The sequence below is a fragment of the Sorex araneus genome, chromosome 3 (genome assembly GCF_027595985.1).
Source record: "Sorex araneus isolate mSorAra2 chromosome 3, mSorAra2.pri, whole genome shotgun sequence".
Classification (NCBI taxonomy): domain Eukaryota; kingdom Metazoa; phylum Chordata; class Mammalia; order Eulipotyphla; family Soricidae; genus Sorex; species Sorex araneus.
Window position 1 is genome coordinate 61,656,315 of NC_073304.1, and position 16,630 is coordinate 61,672,944.

Genomic DNA, 16,630 nt, shown 5'->3' on the forward strand with positions numbered 1-16,630 from the left:
ACAAACTAAGTTAATATATTATCTAAAGAAAATTGGCCTATGATTATTGAAAATGTCAAAGTCATGCAAAATAGGCTACGGACTGGTTCAGATTCAAAGGGGCTCAGGAGACATAACAACTATATGCAATATGTCATCTGGAATGGGCCCTAGGGTAAGGGAAAAATTCCAGAGAAAATATTACAGAAACCTTTAGCAAAATTGAAATATGTGACATTTATTAAACCATAGCATTATATCAATGTTAACCTTTTCAACTCAATAAAAGTATTATAGTTACATAAGAAAACTTTACTGTGTGTGTATATATATGTATATGAATATAAAGGGATACAACTCTTTCTATATATACATCTTTACATATGCACTTAGACATTTATATATATGAATGACAAAAATATGAGGCAAAATGTTAAGAGCTAGTACATTTGAGTGAAGAGGAAACAGGAATAATTTTTACTTATAGCTATTCTTATATATTTAAAATTATTTCCAAACAAAAGTGTAAAGATTAAAATATGCCCAGAAAATCACTTTAATGCTAAAAGGCATGCCTTATATGCTTGAAAATAAGGTTCAAACCTGGTATCAAAAAAGTATATTAAATAGATAGAAAAGTGGGGCTTGCTCTTTCAAGCCAGTGTACTCCCTTGGACACATCTCTTTATGTCTCTTTGCTTGCTTGTTGGCTTTCTTTCTCTTGAACACATATTCTTCTCTTTCTCTCCCCACATATCTTTCTTTCAATAAAAACTAGTCTGTTTCAACCCCCACCATAAAAGGAAAGAAATAAAAGTAGATGCACTTTCTGCCATTTCTAAACCATAAATGTTAAATCCAGAAGAGACTGGAAAAAAACCACTTAGCCTAAGCATTTCACTTTCTCTGTGAGGTGATTTTACCCTAAAGTGCCGATGAGAAGTTCTCAAGGATGCAAAAGCACTGGGAGAAGATATATTTCCTGAGTTCCTATCCAGCATCCTTTGCAGTGGTTAAAAAAGATGACACATCACAGATGTCAAAATGTCATTTCAACACGCTATGATATTGTTGCCCAAACCTCCCAGTTCCTTACAGTATGGAAAATTTATCTTCAAATGTTCTGTTCCAGCAACTGCACTTGAGGGAGAAGACAATGGAAAACTCCGCTGCTGTTCAGAGGGAACTCAGCATCTGTGGGGGAGGCCACAGTGAATCATAAACCAAACTGGGGCCTTTGATCTTATTTTAAGCCCGAAATTACATGTAAAGGGGTCAACTCTTGGGTTAACAAAACAGTTACAAGCATTTTCTAGAGATAGTATGCTTTGTTGGTTTTTCTGTCTTCAGTAGATGATAAAAGATGATAGAGTCAAAAGTATAAATGCTAAGGCTCTTATAATCCAACATTAACACTCCCCTTCAGACTATAGGTTTTCTTACACTGTGCAATCAAAGCCACTTAGAAGATAAAATGAATGAGCCTATTTTCTACATGAAAGTACCAGCAGTTACAGAGGAAGAAAGGAAGGAAAGAAGGAAGGAAAGAAGGAAGGAAGGAAGGAAGGAAGGAAGGAAGGAAGGAAGGAAGGAAGGAAGGAAGGAAGGAAGGAAGGAAAGAAGGAAGGAAAGAAGGAAGGAAGGTAGGTGGGAGGGAGGGAGGGAGGGAAGGAAGGAAGGAAGGAAGGAAGGAAGGAAGGAAGGAAGGAAGGAAGGAAGGAAGAAAGGAGGGAGGGAGGGAGGGAGGGAAGGAAGGAAGGAAGGAAGGAAGGAAGGAAGGAAGGAAGGAAGGAAGGAAGGAAGGAAGGAAGGAAGGAAGGAAGGAAGGAAGGAAGGAAGGAAGGAAGGAAGGAAGGAAGGAAGGAAGGAAGGAAGGAAGGAAGGACTAGAGCAGAGAAAATAGTTTTAGGGTTTAGGGATAGTGCACATTCTTTGCACGTAGGAGCCTGAGTTAAACACCCAGCAATACATGATCTCCCAACATTTGAAGAGTCACTTCTGGGCAATGTGATGAGAACAGCCCCAGAGCATTGCTGGGTGTGGCCTCAAAACAAAAAATAAAGAGGGAAACTGAGGTGAGTAATGTCTTAACTAATATTATTGTGTTAACCTTTTTGCAGTAATGCTCATATAAAATTACTACATTGGGTTCAGAGATAAAGTACAGAACTTAAAGCATTTGCCTTGTATGTGAATGATCTTAATTTAAATTCCCAACATTACATATGGTCCTCTGAGCACCACCAAGTGTGACCTAAATTGCACCACCACCCAATTACATTGTATATCTACAACTTACATATTGTAAAATATTAATTACATCCCAATAAAACTGTAAAAGAGGAAGGGAAAAGTAGGAGAGTCCCTTTAAATATTCCATGTAGTAATTTTTTAATTACTCCAAGATCTCCAAGCCTGTTCTGATTGGGACTGGGCCTCTTTTGCCCAGATCCTCCATTTTCCAGTAGCTAGGTGGTCACACCCAGAAACTGCCCCCTGCGCCCTGTAATCCCATCAATGACCAACATCCAGAGACTATAAAACCAAGACATCTTATAGCCTAGTTCTCCCTCTGGAAGAACCTGGCAAGCTACTGAGAGTTTCCTGCCTGCATGTAAGAGCCTAGCAAACTCCCCATGATGTATTCATATGCCAAAACCAGTAACAATAATGGGTCTCATTCCCCTGACCCTGAAAGAGTCTCCAATGTGGCACTGTTGGGAAAAATGAGTAAAGAGAGGCTTCTAAAAATCTCAGGGCTAGGACGAATGGAGACGTTACTGAGTGGTCACTCGAGAAAAACGACGATCAATGGGATGATGATGATGATGATGATGAAATTTTAAATTATTAATTAAATGATGAATTATAGACAAACATTTTTATATGTAAATCATTCTCTTTTGTCTACTGTAGTAGTATATGCATGTTACTTTCCATTTACTCCATGCAATCTCACTTGTTATGTTAATAGATTTTTATAAATTAAAAAGGCAAAAGAAGGTGTGGCCTTCTTTATAGAACTTCTCCAATTCCATGTAGAACCTCTCAATTTCTTCTTCATCATAGTTGGAAGTTGGCACGTAGACGATGAAGATAGAAACTGCAGGCAGTGAGCCACATCTATTCAAGCATCTATCCAATTTGGGTTGTTAGGCATTCGAATGAATCAATGTTCATGGCCAGGTTCATGTTGACAAGGACACCAACGCCACCAATGCCTCTGTTGTCGCTTGTTCCGAGGAACAATTCTTCTCCAGTGTCGAAATGTCGTGATGTGATTGATGTCTCCTTGTTTCGGTCGGACCAATGATGTACTTGATCTTCTGCACTTGCACCATCAGGTCCTCGATGGACTCTTCTGATGCCAGTGTCTGTGCGTTGAAAGTACAGACAATCATTTTAGTCTTTCTTCATTTTGGCAGTCTAGTTCGTCCCCGAGATTTTTTCAGCCTCTCTTTGCTCATTTTTCTTAATGCTGCCGTACTGGGGGCTCTTTTGGTGACAGGTGAATGAGGCCAATTGTTCTTACTGTTGTTGGCATATCAAACATGCGACGGGTAGCTTGCTAGGCTCTGCCGTGTGGTCGAGATACTCTCAGTAGCTTGCCGGGCTCTCTGAGAGGGACGGAGGCTTTTAGGGCTGCCTCCAATCGCCCTTAGAGGTGTTACCATGGTTCACACCAAATTTGAACCCTATCAAATATGGTGTGGGAATAATAGGTATTGTTTTATGGTGTGTTTTATGGCTTCGCGGACTCGCGGTCCGGAGAGCAACCTGGAGGGTGGCGGTGGCTGAGATAAGATCATTGTTGGTGATTTTAATGCCAAGATAGGTCCGAGAAGGTTGCCCGAAGAACTCCACATTGGGACACATGGACTAGAATGGAACAATCAGGGTGAGAGACTGTCTGAATTCATCATGTTGACCAAGACCATCCATGGTAACTCACAGTTCCAGAAGGCCGAATCTAAATGCTGGACATGGGAGTCTCCCGGTGGACAGTTCCACAATGAAATTGACCACATCATATTCATCACATCATCGGTTTTGCCTGACCGATGTCGCTATTGTCCCCAAATTCCAAATGTGATCAGACCACCGTCTCCTTCATGTGAAATTCTACTTCACAGAGCGGGAGAAAAGTCTGCAAAATTTAAGTCTAAAAAGGCAACTCCCAGAATGACCACCAACTGGGAGTTCTTCGGCACTATTGCAGCAAGGTGGGAAGATGCTGTCCTTGACAACATCGATGAGGAATACGATCGACTGGTTCAGCACCTCCATGTCTGTGCGAAGAATGCCAAGAGTGAGAAAGCCACAAACAGATGCCTGTCTTTAAAAACCCTTGAGCTCATTCGTCAATGTGCTTTGGCACGAGCCTCAGGCAACCACAAGCTAATGTCCGAGCTCACAAAGCTGTGTAGAGATTCGATAAAGGAAGACCTCAAAGAGAGAAGAGCAGCAGTGTTGGCCAGTGCAGCAGAAGCCGGGAAAAGTATTCGCAACACTCGCCTGTCCTTTGCCAACTACAAGACCAAGATGACTGCCCTCTGACGTCCCGATGGATCTATCACATCCTCCAGAAAGGCAATGGAGAAAATTATTCACGACTTCTACTCGGATCTCTTTGACAGCCATGTCCACCTGCCCACATATCAAATTCTGCAGGATGGATATGTCGTTCCCAACGTTCTCCCTTCTGAAATCCAACACGCCATTTCGCTGGTAAAGACGCGAACAGCACCTGGTCCGGACAAGGTCGGACCCGAACACCTGAAGAATCTGCAGCCAGTAGTCATCAATACACTGGCCCAACTCTTCACATGCTACCTGTCTGAATGCACGGTTCCATCCCAGTGGAAAATCAGTAGGACTGTTCTGTTGTACAAGAAGGGAGACATCCACAACATCGGCAACTATCGCCCAATCTGCCTGCTGTCTGTCGTCTACAAGTTGTTCACTCGTGTCATCCTGAATAGAATAGGCAGAACACTAGACCAAGGACAACCATGCAAACAAGCTGGGTTCTGAAGGGGATTCAGCACAATAGACCATATCCACACAGTGATCAAACTCATTGAAGTTTCGTGAGAGTTCAAGATGCCGCTCTGTCTAACGTTCATCGACTTAAAGAAGGCCTTTGATTCTGTTGAGACTGAGGCAGTCATCAAAGCCCTGGACAAACAGGGCGTTCAAACTCAGTATATCAAAATCCTCCATGAGCTGTATTGTGGATTCACCACCAGGATCTCACCATTCTACAAGGAAGTGATCATTAATGTAATGAGAGGGGTGCGGCAGGGTGATACCATTTCACCGAAACTCTTCAGTGCCCGCCCTTGAGAACATCATGCGACGACTAGGATGGTTAGGAATGGGAGTGAAGATAGACGGTCGGCAATTACACCACCTCCGCTTCACTGATGACATTGTTTTCATAACACCAAACATTAGCCAAACGGCACAAATGCTGACCGACTTCAACACGAGTGTGGAAAGGTCGGTTTGCAGCTGAATCTCAACAAGATGATGTTCATGAAAAACGAACTGGTCCCTGAAGCTCCATTTGCTCTCAATGGAATGAACATCTCCGAATGCAGAAGCTATGTGTACCTGGGTCAAGAAATCAACATGAGGAATGACTTGGTGTCAGAACTGTGCAGGAGAAAGAGAGCAGCGTGGAATGCATTCAAGAGTGTCGAAAAGGTGGTTAAGAGAACGAAGAACCTCCAACTCCAGGCACATCTTTTCAATTCCACCATTCTTCCTGCACTAACATATGTCTCAGAGACATAAAATCAAGCAGGATGAGAATGCTATTAGGGTATTCCAAAGAGGAATCAAAAGAGCTATGCTGGGAATATCACGTCTCACTCAAGTGAGAGAAGGAATCCGGAGTTCTGACCTCCGTTGACGGTCAAAAATCAGGGATGCTGTCTCGTTTGCCAAGCCATCAAAAATCAGGTGGGCCAGTCATGTAATGTGATTCAGAGACGACCGCTGGACTAGAGCTGTTACCAACTGGATTCCACGGGACGTCAGAAGACCTCGTGGCTGCCCACCAACTAGATGGTCAGATTTCTTCGTCAAACCTGTGAATGAATGATTTGAGGCTCTTCCTGTTCCTGGAGCGAGCAGATATCATTGGGCTGTACTCGCTCGTGACAGGGACAAATGGAGACATTACTGGCGCCCGCTTGAGCAAATCGAAGATCAACGGGACTACAAGTGATACAAGTGAAAAAGGCAAAAATTTAAAATTAAGTAGGAAAAATTCTTATAATGCAGAAATGTCAGTTTAATTTATTAAAATTCTGTTTCAATAATACAAACATTCAAAGTCATGTTATTCCAAGCAATTTGAAAGAAAATTATCCTCTCTCCAGCGATTTTCTCCTCTGAATTAGCTAAAACTTTAATCAGATAATTAGATTACTTATTAAATCAACAAATAAATCAAAGAATATAAAAGTATTAGCCTGTATCCAGCATGTGTCTCAGCCTGCCAAGGGTCTGCCTACAACTCAGCAGTAAATGATGTGTGTGTGTGCGTGTGTGTGTGTGTGTGTGTGTGTGTGTGTGTGTGTGAGTGAGAGAGAGAGAGAGAGAGAGAGAGAGAGAGAGAGAGAGAGAGAGGAGAGAGCCTATTGGTGCCCCGGGAAGCCCTCACATCCCAACTCTGTTTCAGGTTTCTTAAGGACTTTTCATGTATGGCTCATTTAAACCTGAGTAATAATAGAGTTATTGGTGCTACGTGCAGTTCCCAAGACCATCAAATACTTCAAAAATAACTATTGAAAGTTGAACCATAATTGATGTTCAACTCTATCATCATAATTGATACAGGTCAACATGTGTTCAGAAGTGGATAGTGGGCCAGACCACCTGGTCTCTTATAGTCCTGGCTCTACCTACCATCAACTATTCTTTCTGTGTTTAAGTTTCCTCATCTGAAGAACAGGGAAATAATAATATGAACAGAATCTGGAGAACAGAAGCTGGTGAATGATTATCAACTATTAGAGGCAAAGCTTACTAACGCTTAACACTTTTTTTGCATATGAAAGGCCCTTTAATGCATACTAGCACTTCTTAAAGTTTAAAGTGCTCCTGCATCAGGCACTTGGATTTCTTAAAATAGAGATTAACCCCTTGGTAAATTAGAATCCTGGGGGCACAGGGGTAAGGTGAGGGCACTTCACACTACATTAACATTTTTTACCAGGAGTTTGAATGTTACACACATTGCACTTGGTTTGTTATTTACTGATTTAAAATTACTTTCTCAAAAACCACAGTGCAAATGATAAGAAATGTAAACAAATTTTCTTTGCCAATAAATTTTGTAACATTTAGATCCAAACCTAAAAATGGTACTCTGATTGGCAAATATATGCTAGAGTATCAATATTGGCAATCAGTGCCTAAACAAAAATTTTTAAAGAATTTAAGAATCTCAGTTAAATTTGTTCTCTGTTTATCAAGGAAGCTACTATTAATAGATGATGTTTACTGCTTCAAATGACATTTCTCCTCAAGTAAGTTTGTGTGGGCAATGTACAAATTTGTAAAGTTAATCTAAGAAATTCAAGTCAACCAACCTTATTAGAAAGTAATAGAAAACAGAGTCTCAGAAATTCAGTCTCTAGCTCTATTGATGCACATTTCATCTGTCTTGCAAACAGCATTCATTTTTTTTTTCATTCATAGATTCTGAAAGAGGAAACCTCAGCTTCCCCTTGTCAACAGGAGGGGAGACCACAGTTTCCCCTTGCCAGCAATTTCATTTTCCCCATCAACATATGACATCTCATCCCCAAGGCCCTATCTTTAACATTCCTGGAGTTTCCCAGGACCATAGTCTTCTGTCCCAGAACTGGGAGTCACAAGACCAATGTACAATTATCAACACCTGAGGCAGGGGACCAGAAAGACTAACCAGCCTGACCACCCTGTAGACTCTCTGCATTCTGTGTAACACAAAGACTCGGTTTTCCTATAAAATATCTCACTAAAAGAGTCATCGTTAACTTGGTCCTATACTAAGTTCCCACTTTGGGAGCTCCTTTTCTTTTCTCGTCTACTTTCCAATAAATTTTTCTACTTTCCAACTCTGAGTCTGAGCATCTTTATTATTCAATGTTTTCATTCTTGAAAATAATGAAGAACCTGGGAATCACAAACATAGAGATGCTGGCTTATGAATAGTTTTCTTTGGCGGGGGAAGGGGCCACACACAACAGTGCTCAGGGCTTACTCCTGGCTCTGCACTTGGGGGTCTGCACTTCGGGAACCATATGTAATGCTGGGGATTGAATCCAGGTTGGCCCGGCAAAGCCCTACTTACTGTACAAGGGCTCTGGCGCCAAATGGTTGATTTTTTTGATGAATTATTTTAAATGTGTTTAATAATAGAAGAATATTATTGTTTTATACGTGTAGTGCTGCTACACCATATCTACCTCCAGCATGTCTGGATCTTTCTATGAATAGTAGATGTCTTAAATTTGTCGGTCAGGGCTGGAGCAATAGCACAGCAGGTAGGGCATTTGCCTTGCGTGCGGCTGACCCAGGTTCAATTCCCAGCATCCCATATTGTCTCCTGAGCACCGCCAGGAGTAATTCCTGAGTACAGAGCCAGGAGTAAACCCTGAGCATTACTGGGTGTGACCCAAAAAGAAAAAAAAATTGTTGATCAGCCCTTCTGCTGCTGTTTGTAAATTCAACTTCACTTCTTCAGAAGCATGTAGGGAATATTTTATAAGAAAGCATTTTCAGAGATGAAATAAACAGACATTAAGGTCTGTTGTAATAATTTTTTTCTCTTACTCCATAAAGATAACAAGTGTTTTCACAGACCCCCTGTGACTTCAGAAGCTCTGCAGGAATTCTGCTGACTGCATTCTCCGAAGGAAGGAAATGGCAAGAGCTCCAGTGAGGATATGATTTAAGTCTGCTCTTTCAAAATTTTTACTATATTTCCCTCATTAAAAAAAAAGCATACGACCTTCACAATTGTCTGTCAAGTCCCAAATTCTCACTCTGAGTGTGGCACCAAGAAATGTTTGGAGGGGCATCTGATGTTTGACCTCAATGGTGAAGAAGAGACCTCAAGTGCCCCAGGTAAGTTCTTGGTAAGGGCAAGTTTAATTTGTCTTTAAAGAACAGTTTGCTCAGTCTACAATAAATAATATCAGACTTTTGCTGTTTGCTTGTGATTTTCCCCTAGGTAAACTCATTTGTCTGAGCTTAGAGTGCATTGTGTTTGTTTCTTCAAAAACATGAAATTGTGGTTGTTTCATTGAAAGGATGATTTAGATTCCATTTACTGCAAACATTAAGTACTTTTCCTATTTACTTTTTTCAGCTGTATTTCTAGCTGTCACTGAAAATCACCGCTGTTGCAAATAGACCAACTATGCCTTGCAATGAAAAATAGAAACCACAATTCGAATAACTTCAGGCTCCAAATAAAAAAAAAAACACACAGAAAAAAACCTGAACAACACATAGGAAATATCCCCATTTCTCTCACGTCTCAATTTCTGAATTCTTACCACAAATTTATTCTGAAATTAACAGTCAAATTTCACAAGGACACGTTATACCAATTCTTGATGGGAATAAAAGTATTGGTTATAATGTAAAACTAGCCACTAAGCAATTCCTCAGGTCATATTTGCAATCCAGATCACCCGTGGCCCAAATTGATCCCAAAGATTCTCTTACACCGTCCAGATTCATGGATCAGTCTTTATCTGAAATCAATTTCATGCTTTCTTTTATGAAAATGGCATCCAGTACTCACTGCCATCATTATATAGTATGCCATAGTTATTTCTTGGCATATGACAGCTTACACCATTTCCAGCCTACCCCTTCCTTCCTCCTTATACATTGTCTTTAGGGGACATATTATACCATCAAACTACTTCAGTTTGCTCATTTCTTCAATATGATTGTTGTGGAATTTTCATCCAAACATTATAAACTCTCTGGTTTTGTGAAAAACTACAGGGAAAAATAATATTTTACTACAGAAGCTAACAAAACTAGAGTATTGTGTTTCTGTATTTTAACAGATTTTTTTCCTGTTTAAACAAAACAATGAAAATTACATGTTTTTCAAATACAATTTTTTGACAATTGACAGTTGGCAATTCAGTGAAACAAACTGAAAGATAAGATCGAGACTCTTCACCAACACACTAGGTGGGTTCTTCACATATGAACTAGAGACTGGTAATTAGCTGATCATAATCTGTGTGATGAATATCATTAACTCACTCATGCAAGGCACCATCTTTCTCACTATTCATTCATCAAATTATAGTCATTGTTATGAAGACCAACTCAAATCTTCTTTGTTTGAAAGGAATTTGACTATGGACATACATATTTATATAATGAGTATAACATTTTTTCTATTCTTTGGCTTAGTAATTTTATTTCCATGAATGTACCCCAAAGAACAGCAGCGTGTACAGATCTATCTATTTCATTTTCATCATTGTCTATTATATAGGAAGAAGTACATTTTATTAGTGTTTATTGTTTATGTCAAGGTTTATATTGGCTCTTTCAAAAGGATAAATTTTCTTAGAGAAGTTTGCCTAGATTAGCAATTCTAAAAAGTTGCTATGCATTTATTTGAATCTCTTGTCTTCAAGAATAATTTCCACAAAGATAAAAGCATAAGTGTAAAGCAGTTATTGTGTATGCACAGTAGCATATCTTTAAACCTTGTCCTATTAAGAAAAAGAGGTTAACAACAAAATGTGCCTCTAAGAATCAAGGCGCATACTTTGCATTACTGGCAGTTACGCTGTGAAATCAATGCATACTGGGTAGAAACTTCTCTCCTGAGGTGTGTACAATTTTATAGATTCCTTGACTATGGAGCAAAATGCACAGGTACTGTGAGACTTCTCAAGTCTATAATTCTTTAATAGCTTTTGATTTTAATCTTTCCCTCGACATTTGTTCAGTAAATGGTACGTTTTCTATTGAAATTCAAAGATAATTGAGAAGGAAAGCGCTGATTTTGCACTCTCTAAGTGTTATTGACCGATAGGCTGTAAGTGGAAGTTAAAGTAGGTGAGATGGAAGAGGAAGAGGTGGTGAGCTGTACCTTAAAAATATTCTTCATTTGGGGGGAGATTCACTGACTTTATATCTGGTGGAATCTGAACAAAATCAATGTTAATATATAATACTGGAAACCAGACCCAGACAAGGGAGGTGTAATCTCCTGCCAGGCTCTGTTGTAAAGGGTCACTGAGATCCAAGAGTTGAAAAAAAAAAACCCGAACAATAAAAATTAATGATAAGTAAAGGAGAAAAGTCTGCATGGCTTTGTTATAAAGCTGGAGAGCTGATATTCAAATTTCTACTTGGGAGAAGAAATAGGAAAATCAAGAGCCAACATAATAATTTCTAAACATGGTGGAAAAACTCATTTCATTTAAAAAGGAGAGAAACTTATAGGAAATGGGAAGAAAAGACGAGGTGTTAGAAAAATTATGCAGGCAAGAAAAAAGGGGAGCTAAAGACTCCCAGTTGAAGAGGAGCTGTCAAGATTTCCAAAAGCTTTAGGGAATATATTTGTCTGCCCACACTTTCTGTCTAATGTGATTTGTCTAATGTGATTTGTGGAAATGTGGTAAATGTTTCCACAGATGCCCCAAATACAACATGTCTAGAATGTGGCATCTTGTCCAAACCAAACATAACTAAAGGAGTTTATCTTTTTGGAGATCTAGAGAAAATTATTCACAGTGGAATGTATAGATATAACCAGTTCAAGCAATAGATGTCTTTGAGCAGAAGAGGCTCCAAGAAGCAGCTGAAGAAGAAAGAGTTAACAAAGACAACTATAATGACATACAGCCCTCAATGACTGGCTAACCAGTGGGCCTGACAAATCCTTAAAGACACATGCATAGATTCCTTGTGAAGGAAAGGGAAGACATCACTCCAGACAGAAGTGGGAAGTTCCAGCTAGCTTCCTGTTTCACTGAGATATTTATTTGTGAATCCTTGAGATTACAAATGACATTACTTTTGCTTCACTCTTTTTTTTTTAAATTGGGTCACCATGAGGATACACAGTTACAAAGCTGTTCATGATCAGGTTTCAGTCATACCATTGTATAGTATCCAACACCCATCCCTCTACCAGTGTACATTTCCCGCCACCAATGTCCCTAGTTTCCCAGCTATCCGCCTGCTTCATTCTTTTTAACTAGTTGTCTTTTGTAGACTTTATTTAGAAAAAAAGAAAAATTAGACAGGATTATTTAAGGATGAAACTCAATAACATTCTTCAGATACACAGCAATCCTATTGCTCCCGATGTCCAGCTGAATCTAAGAATTCCATCTGTGTGTAATGAGATACATATTTTGCACCACAAAATGCCTCTGGGAATGAATAGGGCTAGAGAACAAGAACACATCAAAGGATGTTAAGAGCCCTGGGGAGATACCTTTAATTCTTGATATCTTCCCTTATACTTTCACTTCTCTACTGGAGGTGAGGGGTTGGGGAAATGTGGCACAGGGTTAGAGAAATTGTACAGCAGGTAAGAACTGGTCTTGCACACAGTTGACTTCTGTTTGATCCCTGACACCGCCAGAGTGATTCTTTTTTTTTTTTTTTTTTCCAAATGATCATTTATTTTTAGGTCACCAAATATGTTTATGAATTAAAAAAATTACATTTTAGCAATTTATTTATTTTTTTTGATGTCTAAAGCTTTTTATTATTTATTTTATTTTATTTTATTTTTTTTAATTTATTTATTTTTAATTAGAGAATCACCGTGAGGGTACAGTTACAGATTTATACACTTTTGTGCTTATACTTCCCTCATACAAAGTTTGGGAACCCATCCCTTCACCAGTGCCCATTCTCCACCACCCGTAAACCCAGTGTCCCTCCCACCCTCCCCAATCCCATCTCCCCCCCACCCCACTCTGCCACTGTGGCAAGGCATTCCCTTCTGTTTTCTCTCTCTAATTAGCTGTTGTGGTTTGCAATAAAGGTGTTGAGTGGCCGCTGTGCTCAGTCTCTAGCCCTCATTCAGCCCGCAACTCCCTTCCCCCACATGGCCTTCGACTACAATGTAGTTGGTGATCGCTTCTCTGAGTTGACCTTTCCCCGGAACGTGAGGCCAGCCTCGAAGCCATGGAGTCAACCTCCTGGTACTTATTTCTACAGTTCTTGGGTGTTAGTCTCCCACTCTGTTATTCTATATACCATAGATGAGTGCAATCTTTCTATGTCTGTCTCTCTCTTTCTGACTCATTTCACTCAGCATGAAACTTTTCATGCCCATCCACTTGACGACAAAATTCTTGACCTCCTTTTTTCTAACAGCTGCATAGTATTCCATTGTATAGATGCACCAAAGTTTCCTCAACCAGTCATCCGTTCTGGGGCATTCGGGTTTTTTCCAGATTCTGGCTATTGTAAACAGTGCTGCGATGAATATACATGTGCAGATGTTGTTTCGATTGTACTTTTTTGCCTCTCTGGGATATATTCCCAGCAGTGGTATTGCTGGGTCAAATGGGAATTCAATATCTAATTTTTTGAGAGTCGTCCAAATTGTTTTCCAGAAGGGCTGAACCAGTCGGCATTCCCACCAGCAGTGAAGAAGGGTCCCTTTCTCCCCACATCCTCCCCAACAGCGGTTGCTTTTGTTCTTTTGGATGTGTGCTAGTCTCTGTGGTGTGAGGTGGTATCTCAAAGTTGTTTTGATCTGCATCTCTCTGATGATTAGTGATGCAGAGCACTTTTTCATGTGCCTTTTGGCCATTCGTATTTCTTCCTTGGTAAAGTTGCCAGAGTGATTCTTGAGCACAGAGCCAGGAGTAAGACCTAAGCTCCACTGGATATGGGTCCCCACCCCCAAATGTGAATATTTCCTTCACTGCATAATTTACAGAAAATCTGTGAGAGTTATTAAGTCATTCCTCATTTAAAGCGTAAACAAATGCTGAGCTACTCATAACGAAGTACTAGATAAAAAAGTCATTTTTAAAAAAGAAATTACTGACATCTTTTGTCTAAAGCCTATTACTGTTGTCCCTTTAGGTTAATAGGAACTCGGTTCATTTTTGCCTTCACTCACCCTTAGCACCTGCTGTGGTAACAATAAAAAGCTTGTGCATTTCCAATATTTTTAAGCAATTGTCTAGGCTGAATTGGGTCTATACTTCATTCACCAGATTACATATAACAGTTTTACCACAACCTAGAACTAGCAGATATATTAAGTAATAAAAATAAAATTACAGTACAGATATTTTTCTACCTCTATTTCATAAGCTATTTTTGAGAACAATATGATAATTACAGATACCTGAATAAATATATACACACCATACTTCTGACAAGGGGTTAATATCCAAAATATAAAGAGTTCATAAAATCCAACAATAAAAAAAGAAATAGACCTTGGTATAGAACATGAATAGACACTTTCAAAGATGGCCAATAGGCACATTAAAAGATATTCATCATCTCTTATTATTAGAGAAATGTAAATCAAAGCAGCAATATGTCACCTTACACCTGTGAGAATGACTATTGTTGAAAATTCAAAGATAAAAAGTGTAAAAGAAGTGGAGAGAATATACACTGTTAGTGAGAATGTTGGTGCAGCTATTATAGAAAACAGTATGGAGATTCCATTAAAAAATCAAAAATTCAAATCCCATATGATCCTGATCCAGTTATCCCACATCTGGGTACTTAACTGAAAAATACAAAGAGACTAATTCAAAGATAAACGTACACACATACCCCTATTTATTGCAGCATTATTTGCAATGGCCAATCACTGGAAAAAATCTAAGTGCCCATCCATAGAAGACTGGATAAAGGTAATGTGGTTATGTAAATTTTACCTTAAAAGAAAAACATTAATATTTAATTCCTCACATGATGAATATATTACATACATATTTAAGTTTGCATAAAATAAGAAATTGATGTCTGAAACTTACTTTGAAATCTATCAAAAGAAACGTTTGGATACACCCTATACACAAATATGATAAAACAGTAAATTAGTATAATAAGATCTAGATGGTGTGTATATGAGTGTTTATTGAAAACTCTTTACCTTCTTAATTTTATGTGAAATAAAATTACTTTTTTATTTAAAACTCTTTACCTTCTCTATTTGTTGAGAATTCTTTATATTCTCTATATTTAAAATGTTCCAAAATTAAATATTTATAATTTGGAAACAATCCAAGTGTCTGAGAATAGATGACCGGATAAAGTAACTGTGGTGCATATACACGTGAAATACTACTTGGCTAGAAGAAAAGATGAAATCATGCAATTTGCTGCTATGTGGATAAATCTAGAGGGGATATTACAGTGTGAGCTTAGTCAGAAAGAGACGGACAGACACAGAATGATCTCTCTCACATGCAGCATATAAAGAGACATAGTAGGGGAATAGCAAATGTCAAAGGTGAGAACTGGTCATCTTCCAAAGGAAGCTTACCTCTAAAGGGCAGGGAGGAAACTTTGAGACACTGGTGGAGGGAAGTGGACACTCTGGTGGAAGGTGTGGTATACTGGAATGTTTTATGCATGAAACGCTATCATGACTAATAATGTAAATCATGGTTCCTAAAACTATAATTTAAAAAACATTAGCTCAGCGGGTAGGGCATTTGTCTTGCATATGGCCGATCTGGGTTTGATTCCTCTGTCCCTCTCTGAGAGCCCGACAACCTACCAAGAGTATCCCTCCCACACGACAGAGCCTGACAAGCTACCCGTAGCATATTTGATATGTCAAAAACAGTAACAACAAGTCTCACAATGGAGGCGTTACTGGTGCCCGCTTGAGCAAATCGATGAACAATGAGACAACAGAGCTACAGTGCAGTGCTATTAAATATTCCTCTAGGAACCACAGTTTTCTGACTGATAACCAACAATACTGAAGAAGCTTCTTCTATCCTGATTTTGGGTGCCTTTTCCCAAGGTAAGTCCAGAGAAAGACCTCATTCTCTAATCATCAGCCCCTCCAGACTCCTTCACAAGTCAGGGCTGCTTAGACTCACACTTACTCTCAAGTGAACAACCCGTCCTTGTCTCAGTCTTCCCTACCATCTTCATGTCCCACTACTCACTACGTTACTCAGATTCTCCTTTTCCTTGTTGCTTTGACCTCTCTACACTTGATTTTGTTTTCTACTAAGGAATTCTTTTGTCCAGTTATCTAAGACAAGAAAGGTGGTCTTCAGCTCAAAATGTCATCTTTAGCTCATGTGCCAGTATCTATAACACATACATATGGGTGGAGTGAGCTTCAGGAGACATTGCAGCTTCTGTTCGCAAAGCCCTTTCTAGAATCTTGGTCCTGGAGGTGGTTCGACAGATCTCTCAGATAATCACTCAGGAAATTGTTTCGGTGAGCCATCCTTTGTATTGACCTGCCTCTGATGAATGCACTGGATGAGAGTTTGCTTTTCAAGATCTGTTTATGATTTCTCTTTCTTGGTTTCTCTCTTTCAGATCAGGCGTAATTAGCTGGTAACTGCCAGCAAAGTACTAGTAATTATCAGACAATCTACTATCTTGTCATTCTTTATAATAGTGACACTGGTAATCCATT